This window comes from Monodelphis domestica, chromosome 2 (assembly GCF_027887165.1).
Source record: "Monodelphis domestica isolate mMonDom1 chromosome 2, mMonDom1.pri, whole genome shotgun sequence".
NCBI lineage: Eukaryota > Metazoa > Chordata > Mammalia > Didelphimorphia > Didelphidae > Monodelphis > Monodelphis domestica.
The window spans coordinates 135,712,035-135,726,359 of record NC_077228.1 but is presented as its reverse complement, the minus strand read 5'-3'; the positions used below and the strand labels follow the sequence as shown (position 1 = coordinate 135,726,359).

Sequence of the window (14,325 nt, the reverse complement as noted above, 5' to 3'; positions counted from 1 at the left end):
CTGGGAAATACACATCTAGTAATCATAACTCTGAATGTGAATGGAATGAACTCACCCATTAAACACAAGAAAATAGCAGAGTGGATTAGAATCCCAAACCCTACCATATTCTGTCTGCAAGAAACACACATGAGGAAGGTAGATATGCATAGGGTGAAAGTAAGAGAGGATGGAACCAAATCTATTGGGCATCAACTGATAAAAAGAAGGCAGGAGTCGCAATCATGATATCTGACAAAGCCAAAGTAAAAATAAATCTAGTTAAAAGAGTTAGGGAAGGTAATTACATCCTGATAAAAGGCAGTATAGATAATGAGGAAATATCAATACTCAACATGTATGCACCAAATGGCATAGCATCCAAATTTCTAAAGGAGAAACTAGTGGAGCTCAAGGATGAAATAGATAGAAAAACTATACTATGGGAGACTTGAACATTCCTCTATCCAAACTAGATAAATCAAACCAAAAAATAAATAGGAAAGAGGTAAGAGAAATAAATGAAATCTTAGAAAAATTAGGGTTAGTAGACATGTGGAGAAAAATAAATAGGGACAAAAAGGAATACACCTTCTATTCATCAGCACATGGTACATTCACAAAAATTGATCATGTATTAGGGCATAAAAATCTTACAAACAAGTACAAAAGAGCAAAAATAATAAATGCAACCTTCTCAGATCACAATGCAATGAAAATAATAATTAGTAAGGGTACATAGAGAGGTAAATAAAAAATTAATTGGAAATTAAACAATATGATTCTCCAAAACTGGTTAAAGAAAAAATTATAGAAACAATTAATAACTTCATTTAAGAAAATGACAATGATGAGGCATCCTTTCAAAACCTATGGGATGCAGCCAAAGCAGCACTCAGGGGGGAATTTATATCCTTGAGTTTGTATATTAACAAATTAAGAAGGGTAGAAGTCAATGCATTGGGCATGAAAATTAAAAAAAACTAGAAAGTGAACAAATTAAAAATCCTCAGATGAAGACTAAATTAGAGATCCTAAAAATCAAAGGAGAAATTAATAAAATTGAAAGTCAAAGAACTATTGATTTAATAAATAAGACTAGAAGCTGGTATTTTGAAAAAAAATATAGACAAAGTATTGGTCAGTCTAATTAAAAAAAGGAAAGAAGAAAATCAAATTGAGAGTATCCAAGATTAAAAGAGAGACCTCACCTCTAATGAAGAGGAAATTAAGGCAATCATTAAAAACATGCCCAATTATATGGCAACAAATGTATCAATATTGGTGATATGGATGAATGCTTACAAAAATATAAACTGCCTAGACTAACAGAGGAAGAAATAAATTACCTAAACAACCCCATATCAGAAAAAGAAATTGAACAAGCCATCAAAGAACTCCCTAAGAAAAAATCCCCAGGTCCGGGTGGCTTCACAAATAAATTTTATAAAACATTCAAAGAACAACTAATCCCAATATTATACAAACTATTTGACAGAATGAGCAAAGAAGGAGTTCTACCAAATTCATTTTACAATACAAACATGGTACTGATCCCAAAGCCAGGCAGGTCAAAAACAAAGAAAGAAAACTATAGACCAATCTCCTTAATGAATATAGATGCAAAATCTTAAATAGAATACTAGCAAAAAGATTCCAGCAAGTCATCACAAGGGTTATTCACTATGACCAGGTAGGATTCATACCAGGAATGTAAGGATGGTTCAATATTAGGAAAACCATCTGCATAATTGACCATATTAATAAGCAAACAGAAAAAATCACATTATTATCTGAATAGATGCAGAAAATGCCTTTGATAAAATACAACACCCATTCCTATTGAAAACACTAGAAAGTATAAGAATAGAAGGGCCTTTCCTAAAAATAATAAACAGTATATGTCTAAAACCATCAGCAACCATCATCTGCAATGGGGATAAACTAGAAGCCTTCCCAATAAGATCAGGAGTGAAACAATGATGCCCATTATCACCTCTATTATTTAACATTGTACTAGAAACACTAGGAGTAGCAATTAGAGAAGAAAAAGAAATTGAAGGTATTAAAATTGGCAATGAGGATACTAAGCTATCACTCTTTGTGGATGATATGATGATTTACTTAAAGAATCCTAGGGAATCAACCAAAAAGCTAATTGAAATAATCAACAACTTTAGCAAAGTTGCAGGACACAAAATAAACCCATATAAGTCATCAGCATTTCTATATATCTCCAACCCAGTTCAGCAGCAAGAATTAGAAAGAGAAATTCCATTTAAAGTCATGCGAGACAATATAAAATACTTAGGAATCTATCTGCCGAGACAAACACAGGAACTCTATGAACACATTTACAAAACACTCTCCACACAATTAAAACTATATCTTAACAACTGGAAAAACATTGATTGCTCATGTGTGGGACGAGCTAACATAATAAAAATGACAATTCTACCCAGATTAATTTACTTATTTAGTGCCATACCCATTGAACTACCAAAAAACCTTTTTACTGAATTAGAAAGAAATATAACAAAGTTCATTTGGAAAAACAAAAGTTCAAGGATATCCAGTGAAATCATGAAAAAAAATGCAAAGGAAGGAGAACTTGCAGTCCCAGATCTTAAACTATACTATAAAGCAGTGATTATCAAAGCAATTTGGTACTGGCTAAGAGAGAGAAAGAGGGACTTCCGGTCAAGATGGCGGCATAGAAGCAGAGAAAGTTCAGACCTTGGAAACCCTTCCTTACTGATTGCAAACAGAGTGCTCCTAGGCCACTGAAATTCAAGCTGAACAACAGGATAGACCTGGGGAAACCTCCTCCTGGACCTGGATCAAAAGGTACCACATCCCAAAAGCCAGAACCCTAGATCACTCGGATCCAAGGGGTAGACAGAAAGAAGGTCCCAGGACCCATCCCCCCCAACCCAAAGTGCTGAGCCCACAGCAGCAGCGGGAACCTCAGGGCTCTGAGGACTCACCTTGAAAGCAACCTGAGCCATTCTCCGGGGCGCCCAACACAGATGGCAGGGAAACATATAGAGAAGGGGGAAGCCTGTAACCCCCTGGCTGGGTCCTTCCATCTGAGTCTCAAGGGAGGTCCCAGCTTTAGGGCACCAGCTGAACCCAATCCCATCAGGAGCCCTCAGAGCTACTGAAAGGACAGAAAACTCAGGGCTGGCAAAGGGGTTGCTCCGAAGAGCTTACCTTGAAAGTATCCCAGGCCAGTTTCCGGGCATTCAACACAGACTGTGGAAGAGGAGGTTGCTGCTTTTTTTTCTTCCTTTTTTTGGCTCGGGGATCATTTGGCCCACACCACCGAACCTAATCCCATCAGGAGCCCTCAGAGCCCAGGCAAGCCAGGACCGCTCCCCCCTTAGAGAGCAGGGTCTTCTGAAAGAACCAGCTGAACCTAATCCCATCAGGAGCCCTCAGAGCCCAGAGAGGCCACACATCTCCCCCCTTAGAGAGCAGGGTCTTCTGAAAAAAACAGAAACCTAGAGGCGAAGTCAAGATGGCAGCCTAGAAGGAGCATAGACCTAGCAGCTTGGCCAGAGCTTTGGAGATCCTCCATATCTGCTCCAGCCGTCCAGGAAGTTTAAAACTCAGAGTAAACCCAGCCCAACTAAGCTGAACTCAATCCCATCAAAAGTCTCCAGAACACAGGGAAGCCCAGGCTCCCCATCCATCCTCATACACTGCTGGACTTTAAGCCAATCAAAAGTTTCCAGAGGACAGGAAAGCTCAAACCTCCAACAACCCTCCCCCAGAGATTACACCAAGAGATCCTCATTTAAAGCTCCAAGAGGGGAGACTGATAGAAGTCCCCAAAAAACAAAAAAAAGAGAGGAACAAGAGCACAGACAAATACGGGGAGGAAAGAAGGGGTGAATTTGAACAAACAAAAGAAACAGAAGAAAGAAACTACAATAGACAGCTACTACTCACCAAACGGAACAGAGGGGGAGAGATCAGCAAACGATAAACCAGAAATCCCAGCGAATTGGATACAGGCTGTGGAAGAACTCAAAAACACAACTAAGAGAGGCTGAAGACAATTGGGAAAATAACTTAAAAGTTAAGATAAGTCATCTGGAAACAGAGGCACTTGAACTAAAACAAGAAAATAGTATCCTGAAAGCCAGAATCATCCAGCTGGAAAATGAGGCAAAGGAGATGAAAGATGAGGCAAAGGAGATGAAAGACGAGATAAAGAGGATGAAAGACGATCTTCAAAAAAAATCAGACCAGAAGGAAAAAGACGACCAAAAAGCCAGAGATGAAATCCAATCTTTAAGAACCAGAGTAAAACAACTAGAATCAAGTGACCTCACAAGGCAGCAGGACACTATAAAACAGAACAAAAAGAATGAAAAAATTGAGGAAAATGTGAAGCATCTCATACACAATATAGATGATTTAGAAAATCGTTCAAGAAGAGACAATTTAAGAATAATTGGACTACCAGAAGACCACGACAAAAGAAAAAGCCTGGACATAATACTAGAGGAAATTATCCAGGAAAACTGTCCCGAGATCCTAGAACAAGAGGGGAAAGTGGAGATTGAAAGAATCCACAGATCACCCCCTGTATTTAATCCCCAATGGACAACACCAAGAAATGTTATAGCCAAATTAAAAAACAATCAGATGAAAGAACAGGTATTCCAAGCTGCCAAGAAGAAGCCATTCAGAGACCATCAAAACATGGTGAGGATAACACAGGATCTGTCTGCATCCACACTGAAGGAATACGATATTCCGGAAATCAAGGGAACTAGGCCTACAGCCAAGAATAAAATACCCATCAAAACTGACTATATTCTTACAGGGGAAAGTATGGTCATTTGACAAAACAGAAGAGTTCCAAGCATTCATGAATAAAAGACCAGACCTGAACAGAAAATTTGAAGTCCAACCACAGAACTCAAGAGAATCATCAAAAGGTAATTAAAAAAGGGGAAAAACAACAACAACAACAACAAAAGTTTTTTTAAGAGACTCAATAAGTTAAAATGATATGTATCCCTATAAGAAAAGAGGTCATTGGCATCTCTTAAAAACTGTTGCTATCACCTAAGCAGCTAGAAGAACTACACTCAGAGGGAACAGTGACAAACTGTATAGGATGAAAGGACAAGACATAAATAGGTATATAGATATATGCATGAATAAATACATATACATGTGTATGTATATATATATATATATACATGACTAAAGCTAAAAAAGAAAAGAGGTTATGACTAAAAGAAATGGGAAAAGAAACAAATGAGGGTAAATTTATATGTCACAAAGAAGCTCATGGCGGGAGAGGGGAGAACATCAATATACTGGAAGGGTAAAGAGGTTGGAGATAGGAAATACTCAACTCTTACGTACTTTGAAACTGACCCAAAGAGGGAAGAACAATCCAATCCATTGGGGAAGTGAATAGATTTGCGCCCTATAGGGGAGTAGAAGGGTAAAAAACAGACTGGTGGGGAGGGAAGCAGTACAAGGGAGGGAGAGGGTGGGCGGGAAATTTTAAAAAGACTACAGGGGAAAATAAGGGAGGGAATAAGAAGGGAGGGGGGTAGAAAGGGAAATACAAGGGGGACTGATTTAAAGTAAATCACTGGACTAAAAGGTAGAGCTGAAGAAGAAAGGTTAGAATTAGGGAAGGATATCAAAATGCCAGGGAGTCCACAAGTGACAGTCATAACATTGAATATGAATGGGATGAACTCACCCATAAAAAGTAGACGAATAGCAGAATGGATTAGAATCCCAAACCCTACCATATGTTGTCTCCAAGAAAGACACATGAGGTGGGTAGACACCCACAATGTCAGAATTAAAGGATGGAGTAAGACCTTCTGGGCCTCAACTGACAGAAAGAAGGCAGGAGTGGCAATCATGATATCTGATAAAGCCAAAGCAAAAATAGACCTGATCAAAAGAGATAGGGAAGGTAATTATATTTTGTTAAAAGGGACTTTAGATAATGAGGAAATATCACTAATCAACATGTATGCACCAAATAATATAGCACCCAAATTTCTAATGGAGAAACTAGGAGAATTGAAGGAAGAAATAGACAGTAAAACCATATTAGTGGGAGACTTGAACCAACCATTATCAAATTTAGATAAATCAAATAAAAAAAATAAATAAGAAAGAGGTAAAAGAAGCAAATGAAATCTTAGAAAAATTAGAATTAATAGACATATGGAGAAAAATAAATAGGGATAAAAATGAATACACCTTCTTCTCAGCACCATATGGCCCATTCACAAAGATTGACCATACATTAGGTTACAGAAACATGGCACACAAATGCAGAAAAGCAGAAATAATAAATGCAGCCTTTTCAGATCACAAGGCAATAAAAATAATGATTAGTAATGGTACATGGAAAACCAAATCTAAAACCAATTGGAAATTAAACAATATGATACTCCAAAACCGTTTAAAGAAGAAATCATAGAAACAATTAATAATTTCATCGAGGAAAATGACAACGGCGAGACATCCTTTCAAACCTTTTGGGATGCAGCCAAAGCGGTAATCAGAGGTAAATTCATATCCCTGAGTGCATATATTAACAAACTAGGGAGAGCAGAGATCAATCAATTGGAAATGCAAATACAAAAACTCAAAAGTGACCAAATTAAAACCCCCCAGCAGAAAACCAAACTAGAAATCCTAAAAATTAAGGGAGAAGTTAATAAAATTGAAAGTGATAGAACTATTGATTTAATAAATAAGACAAGAAGCTGGTACTTTGAAAAAACAAACAAAATAGACAAAGTACTGGTCAATCTAATTAAAAAAAGAAGGAAGAAAAGCAAATTAATAGCATCAAAGATGAAAAGGGGGACATCACCTCTGATGAAGAGAAAATTAAGGCAATCATTAAAAATTACTTTGCCCAATTATATGGCAATAAATATACCAATTTAAGTGAAATGGATGAATATATACAAAAATACAAACTGCCTAGACTAACAGAAGAAGAAATAGATTTCTTAAATAATCCCATATCAGAAAAAGAAATCCAACAGGCCATCAAAGAACTTCCTAAGAAAAAATCCCCAGGGCCTGATGGATTCACCAGTGAATTCTATCAAACATTCAAAGAAGAGCTAACCCTAATACTATACAAACTATTTGACATAATAAGCAAAGAGGGAGTTCTACCAAACTCCTTTTATGACACAAACATGGTACTGATTCCAAAACCAGACAGGTCAAAAACAGAGAAAGAAAACTATAGACCAATATCCCTAATGAATATAGATGCAAAAATCTTAAATAGGATACTGGCAAAAAGACTCCAGCAAGTGATCAGAAGGGTCATCCACCATGATCAAGCAGGATTTATACCAGGGATGCAGGGCTGGTTCAATATTAGGAAAACCATCCACATAATTGACCACATCAACAAGCAAACCAACAAGAACCACATGATTATCTCAATAGACGCAGAAAAAGCCTTTAATAAAATACAATACCCATTCCTATTAAAAACACTAGAATGCATAGGAATAGAAGGGTTATTCCTAAAAATAATAAACAGTATATATCTAAAACCATCAGCTAATATAATCTGCAATAGGGATAAACTAAATCCATTCCCATTAAGATCAGGAGTGAAACAAGGATGACCATTATCACCTCTATTATTTGACATTGTACTAGAAACACTAGCAGTAGCAATTAGAGAAGAAAAAGAAATTGAAGGCATCAAAATAGGCAAGGAGGAGACCACGTTATCACTCTTTGCAGATGACATGATGGTCTACTTAAAGAATCCTAGAGATTCAACCAAAAAGCTAATTGAAATAATCAACAACTTTAGCAAAGTTGCAGGATACAAAATAAACCCACATAAGCCATCAGCTTTTCTATATATCTCCAACACAGCTCAGCAGCAAAAACTAGAAAGAGAAATCCCATTCAAAATCACCTTAGACAAAATAAAATACCTAGGAATCTATCTCCCGAGACAAACACAGGAACTATATGAAAATAACTACAAAACACTCACCACACAACTAAAACTAGACTTGAGCAATTGGAAAAACATTAACTGCTCATGGATAGGACGTGCCAATATAATAAAAATGACCATCCTACCCAACCCTATTTATCTATTTAGTGCCATACCCATGGAACTCCCAAAAAATTTCTTTACTGATTTAGAAAAAAACATAACAAAGTTCATTTGGAATAACAAAAGATTAAGGATATCCAGGGAAATAATGAAAAAAAAAACACAAATGAGGGGGGCTTTGCAGTCCCAGACCTCAAACTATATTACAAAACAGCAGTCATAAAAACAATTTGGTACTGGCTAAGAGACAGAAAGGAGGATCAGTGGAATAGACTGGGGGAAAGCGACCTCAGCAAGACAGTATACGATAAACCCAAAGATCCCAGGTTTTGGGACAAAAATCCACTATTCGATAAAAACTGCTGGGAAAATTGGAGGACAGTGTGGGAGAGATTAGGAATTGATCAACACCTCACACCCTACACCAAGATAAATTAAAAATGGGTGAAAGACTTAAACATAAAGAAGGAAACCATACGTAAATTGGGTAAACATAGAATAGTATACATGTCAGATCTTTGGGAGGGGAAAGACTTTAAAACCAAGCAAGACATAGAAAGAATTACAAAATGTAAAATAAATAATTTCGACTACATCAAATTAAAAAGCTTTTGTACAAACAAAACCAATGTAACTAAAATCAGAAGGAAAGCAACAAATTGGGAAAAAATCTTCATAAAAACCTCTGACAAAGGTTTAATTACTCAAATTTATAAAGAGCTAAATCAATTGTATAAAAAATCAAGCCATTCCCCAATTGATAAATGGGCAAGGGACATGGATAGGCAGTTTTCAGATAAAGAAATCAAAACTATTAATAAGCACATGAAGAAGTGTTCTAAATCTCTTATAATCAGAGAGATGCAAATCAAAACAACTCTGAGGTATCACCTCACACCTAGCAGATTGGCTAACATGACAGCTATGGAAAGTAATGAATGCTGGAGGGGCTGTGGCAAAGTTGGGACATTAATTCATTGCTGGTGGAGTTGTGAACTGATCCAACTATTCTGGAGGGCAATTTGGAACTATGCACAAAGGACGATAAAAGACTGTTTGCACTTTGATCCAGCCATAGCACTGCTGGGTCTGTACCCCAAAGAGATAATGGACAAAAAGACTTGTACAAAAATATTCATAGCTGTGCTCTTTGTGGTAGCCAAAAATTGGAAAACGAGGGGATGCCCATCAATTGGGGAATGGCTGAACAAATTGTGGTATATGTTGGTGATGGAATATTATTGTGCAAAAAGGAATAATAAAGTGGAGGAATTCCATGGAGACTGGAACGACCTCCAGGAAGTGATGCAGAGCGAGAGGAGCAGAACCAGGAGAACATTGTACACAGAGACAAACACACTGTGGTATAATCGAACGTAATGGACTTCTCCATTAGTGGCGGTGTAATGTCCCTGCACAATCTGCAGGGATCTAGGAGAACAAAACACTATCCATAAGCAGAGGACAAACTGTGGGAGTAGAAACACCGAGGAAAAGCAACTGCCTGACTACAGCGGTTGAGGGGACATGGCAGAGGAGAGACTCTAAATGAACACTAATGCAAATATTAACAACATGGCAATGGGTTCGAATCAAGAACACATGTGATACCCAGTGGAATCATGCGTCGGCTACGGGGGGTGAGGGGGAGGAAAAGAAAATGATCTTTGTCTTTAATGAATAATGCATGGAAATGACCAAATAAAATACTATAAAATTAAAAAAAAGAGAGAGAGAAAGGAGGATCAGTGGAATAGACTTGGGGTAAATGACCTCAGCAAGACAGTCTATGATAAGCCCAAAGACCCTAGTTTGTGGGACCAAAACCCACTATTTGATAAAAACTGCTGGGAAAATTGGAAGACAGTATGGGAGAGATTAGGTTTAGATCAGCATCTCACACCCTACAACAAGGTAAACTCAGAATGGTTGAATGATATGAATATAAAGAAGAAAACTATAAGCAAATTAGTGTAAAAAATAGACTCGAATACAGGACTACAATCCCCATGAGCCTTTGCTCCACTTCCCCAGAATGCCTTGTAATCTCACCTGGGCCGAGATCGAGAAGGTATTTAAGTTGATTCAAAGGCTTTTGAAGGGCTCTTGGCTCTTTTTGGACTTCCGTTTTGGAGCAGACACGGCTCTTTCCATAATGTAGGTGAGGTCTAGGCCTCTGGCCTAGACACGTGTTTTTTCTTATCCTGTATTTTCTTTTAATCCTTAACTTTAATAAACCTCTAAAAAATATAATACTCCTTGCAGAGAGAAACTAATTTCTACCTGCCTCAGATGCCTCAGTCTCCCCATCTCCCCTAAATTTTAATCTTTACATTAGGTGTATATAGAATAGTATACTTGTCAGATCTTTGGGAAAGGAAAGACTTTAAAAACAAGCAAGAGCTTGAAAAAAATCACAAAATATAAAATAAATAACTTTGATTACATCAAATTAAAAAGGTTTTGTATAAACAAAACTAATGCATCCAAAATTAGAAGGGAAGCAACAAATTGGGAAACAATCTTCATTACAAGAACTTCTGACAAAGGTCTAATTACTCAAATTTATACAGAGCTAAACCAGTTGTACAAAAATCAAGCCTTTCTCCAATTGATAAATGGGCAAGGGACATGAATAGGCAATTTTCAGTTAAAGAAATCAAAACTATTAATAAGCACAGTTCTGAATCTCTTATAATCAGAGAGATGCAAATCAAAACAACTCTGAGGTATTACCTCACACCTAGCAGATTGGCTAACATGACAGCTATGGAAAGTGATGAATGCTGGAGGGGATGTGGCAAAGTTGGGACATTAATGCATTGCTGGTAGAGTTGTGAATTGATTTAACCATTCTGGAGGGCAATTTGGAACTATTCTCAAAGGGCGATAAAAGACTGTTTGCACTTTGATCTAGTCATAGCACTGCTGGGTTTGTAGCCCAAAGAGATAATAAGGAAAAAGAAATGTACAAAAATATTCATAGCTGCGCTCTTTATGGTGGCAAAAAAATTGGAAAATGAAGGGATACCCTTCCATTGGGGAATGGCTGAACAAATTGTGGTATATGTTGGTGATGGAATGCTATTGTGCTCAAAGGAATAATGAACTGGAGGCATTCCATGGAGACTGGAACAACCTCCAGGAAGTAATGCAGAGTAAAAGTAGCAGAGCCAGGAGAACATTGTACACAGAGACTGATACACTGTGGTATAATCTAATGTAATGGACTTCTCCATTAGTGGCAATGCAATGACTCTGAACAACCTGGAGGAATCTACAAGAAAAACCACTATCAACATCCAGAGGAAAGTAAAAACACCAAAGAAAAACAACTGCTTGAATACATGGGTCGAAGGGATATGGTTGAGGATGTAGACTCTAAATGAATATCCTAGTGCAAACAACAACATGGAAATAGGTTCTGATCAAGGACACAAGTAATACCCAATGAAATTGCCTGTTTTCTGTGAGAAGGGTGAGTGGAGGGGAGGGAGGGAAACAATGTGATTATTGTAACCAAGGAATAATGTTCTAAATTGACCAAATAAACTAATTCAAATGGGAAAAAAAAACTAGACTATCTCCTCTGGGAGATGTATTCTAAATCACAAATATTCTTATTGCTTCTGTTTCTTAAAATGGCTAAATCTCATGACAATTCCTTTCCCAACCTAGTTACCTAAAAGCAACAGAAGAATAATTTGGAATATCTGTCTATCTATCTATCTATCTATCTATCTATCTATCTATCTATCTATCTATCTTGATGTGTTTATATCATATATATATATATATCAGTACACTTGTTTATATTTGCACATGTGTTCCACATGTCACAAAAGTGATGTCATGGAAATTAATGAGGTTTAAAAAATTGAATGTATATTTATGACTGTGAGAGCTTGGTACATCTATGCATAAAATGTACTTTTTTTTACTATCTACAATTAATACATGCCTACATGTGCCCTTTTAGATGATGCTTATGGTTATGTTCATTACATGTGTATTCATGTATCCATACCTACTAGAAGTATTTTGCCTGGTCAAATGTGAATACCTTCTTTGGGTTCATAATTATATAAATGCAAACCTATGTAAAGGGACCATGACAAAAATCAGCATGTGAAAATTTAGTTTGTCAAAATAAACATCTTTGCTAGAACTAAGTTTGAAGAGGAACTCAGTAGGCAACAGTGAAGCTATCTTGGCTATTCAAGGGGGAGAGTACAGTGATCAGGAAAGTCCCTGATCAATTTTGAAGAGTCTCCCAATGAACTTATTGAGATTATAGGTTATTTTGGCAACTTTAGACTCTGGAAACCAATTAAGGCTCCTAGTTTCCCAGCAAGGGGCTACGATAACCTCAGAAATGACAAAACTTCCTCTTTTTTCCATTATATTGTTAAAAATCACTGACTGACTTTTTCTTCAACAAACCCAAACAAATTCTTCTATACTGTTATTTCTTTTTCATTATATCTGCTTTTTAAAAAGTCTTTAGCTCTAATGGAGATTGCCCTATATTTCCAAATGAATCTATTTTTTGCTGAATTTTAGAACTCCTGTCACCATTCCCTAAGGCCCAATATGAGGATTAAATTCCTAGCTTTTGGAGTTATCCGAAAATGAAATGAATTCCATTTCTAAGTGGAGGTCTGTCAGAGATATTGTTTCGGGGCTCATATTTCAGATAGGGATTAGACTAGATGACCTTTAGAGGTCCTTCCTAAGATTCTTACAATCTCTAGCTTCTTAATAACTATATCCACTTGGATATTTTACCATCACTTGAGATTATGTGCTCATCTTCACTCTAAACCAGTTACTCTTTCCTAAGTTCCCCATTTTTGTTCATGCAGCTACCATTTCCTGACATTGCATCTCTCTTTCTTCCATCTAAATTCAATCTGTCATCAAATCTTAGCAATTCTTCCTTAGAAACTTCTCTCTCAATTTTTTGCTCTTTGCTCCTCTACTGCCATTACACAAAAATATTATATGTGGATTCAGACAACCTAGATTTAAGTTAGGGTTTAGTTCTGGTATATCCCATGTATGACAAGATACATCAGCTACCTGGCCTCAATGCCCTCATTTGCAAACAAAAGGGTTGGATTTGGTCTTCCCTAAAAGTCTCTTTTAAGACTTATAATGATTCTACAATGCCAGTTTTAATGCTTGTATTTCTGTAAGAGCCCCCTAAGAGGTGACCCAACATTTAGTTTATCCCCTTTTAAATACATGATCCACATTTTCAGGAAAAAAACAAATATTTGAAATGCAACTGCCTTTGCTCAAAAACCTTTACTGGTTTCCATTACCTACAGTCCAAACTGATATTCAAGATGTCTTACTGTTGGTTCCCATTTTATCTCCTTAAATTTATCACTCACTATTTGCCAACATGAACACTGCACTCTCTCCTAGCCAGCCTCTTTGCTAAATTTATGAAAACGTGCACCTTGTGTATTTTTTTGTCAACATTTCCTCATCTTTGTTTATACTATTAGCCTTACCCTTGGTGTGGAGGAGTGAACAAACATTTATTCAGTGGCTACTATGTGTGAAGCACTTAATAAATATTATCTCCTCTTGATCCTTGCCCCAATATTAGGAGGTACATGCTGTTGTCTACAGTTGAGGACACAGTGGTAGGCAGAGTTTAAGGGATTTGCCCAAGGTCACACAACTAAGTAAGGAACTGAGTTTGAATTTGAACTCTGGTCTTCTGTACTCCAGCCCAGCATTCTATCACTTTTACCTTATTATAGCCTCACTGTAGTCACTAGTCTAAAAATTCTACCAGTCCTAAACATGAATACAAATCTCTTTCCTTTCATGAAGCCTTTCCATTTTTTCAATGTGGCAAATTTCCATTTTTCCTTTGACAAACAAGGATAAATGACTTGCCCCAGGTCATCCCTCTAATAAGCTTCTGAGGCCAGGAAGATGACTCCTGGCCAAGGACACCATCCCTTGTGCCACCTAGCTGTCCATGTGCCACCTTGCTACTTAACCTCTAATGTGACATTTTTCTTCTCTTCATGTGCTGGCTGCAATTATGTTCTGGCTGCATGTTTTGTCTTCCAGCTTGATTAAAACTGAGAAACATAAGCCATTTTTCCTACTTTTAGTTTGTACTTCAAATCTGAAAGATTTAAATCTATTTTACATTCTAGGTATATAATAAATACATGAATGATGGCTATTTGTTATAGATAAGTAATACCTTGGGT

The 14,325-nt window shown here is 36.9% G+C and overlaps 1 protein-coding gene across 3 annotated transcripts in view; it reads right to left on the bottom strand.

The window, feature by feature from the left end:
- The window catches only part of DNAH14 (dynein axonemal heavy chain 14), a 433,094-nt gene that overhangs the window by 259,776 nt on the left and 158,993 nt on the right, over positions 1-14,325 (bottom strand). The gene's annotated exons all lie outside the window — the stretch shown is intronic.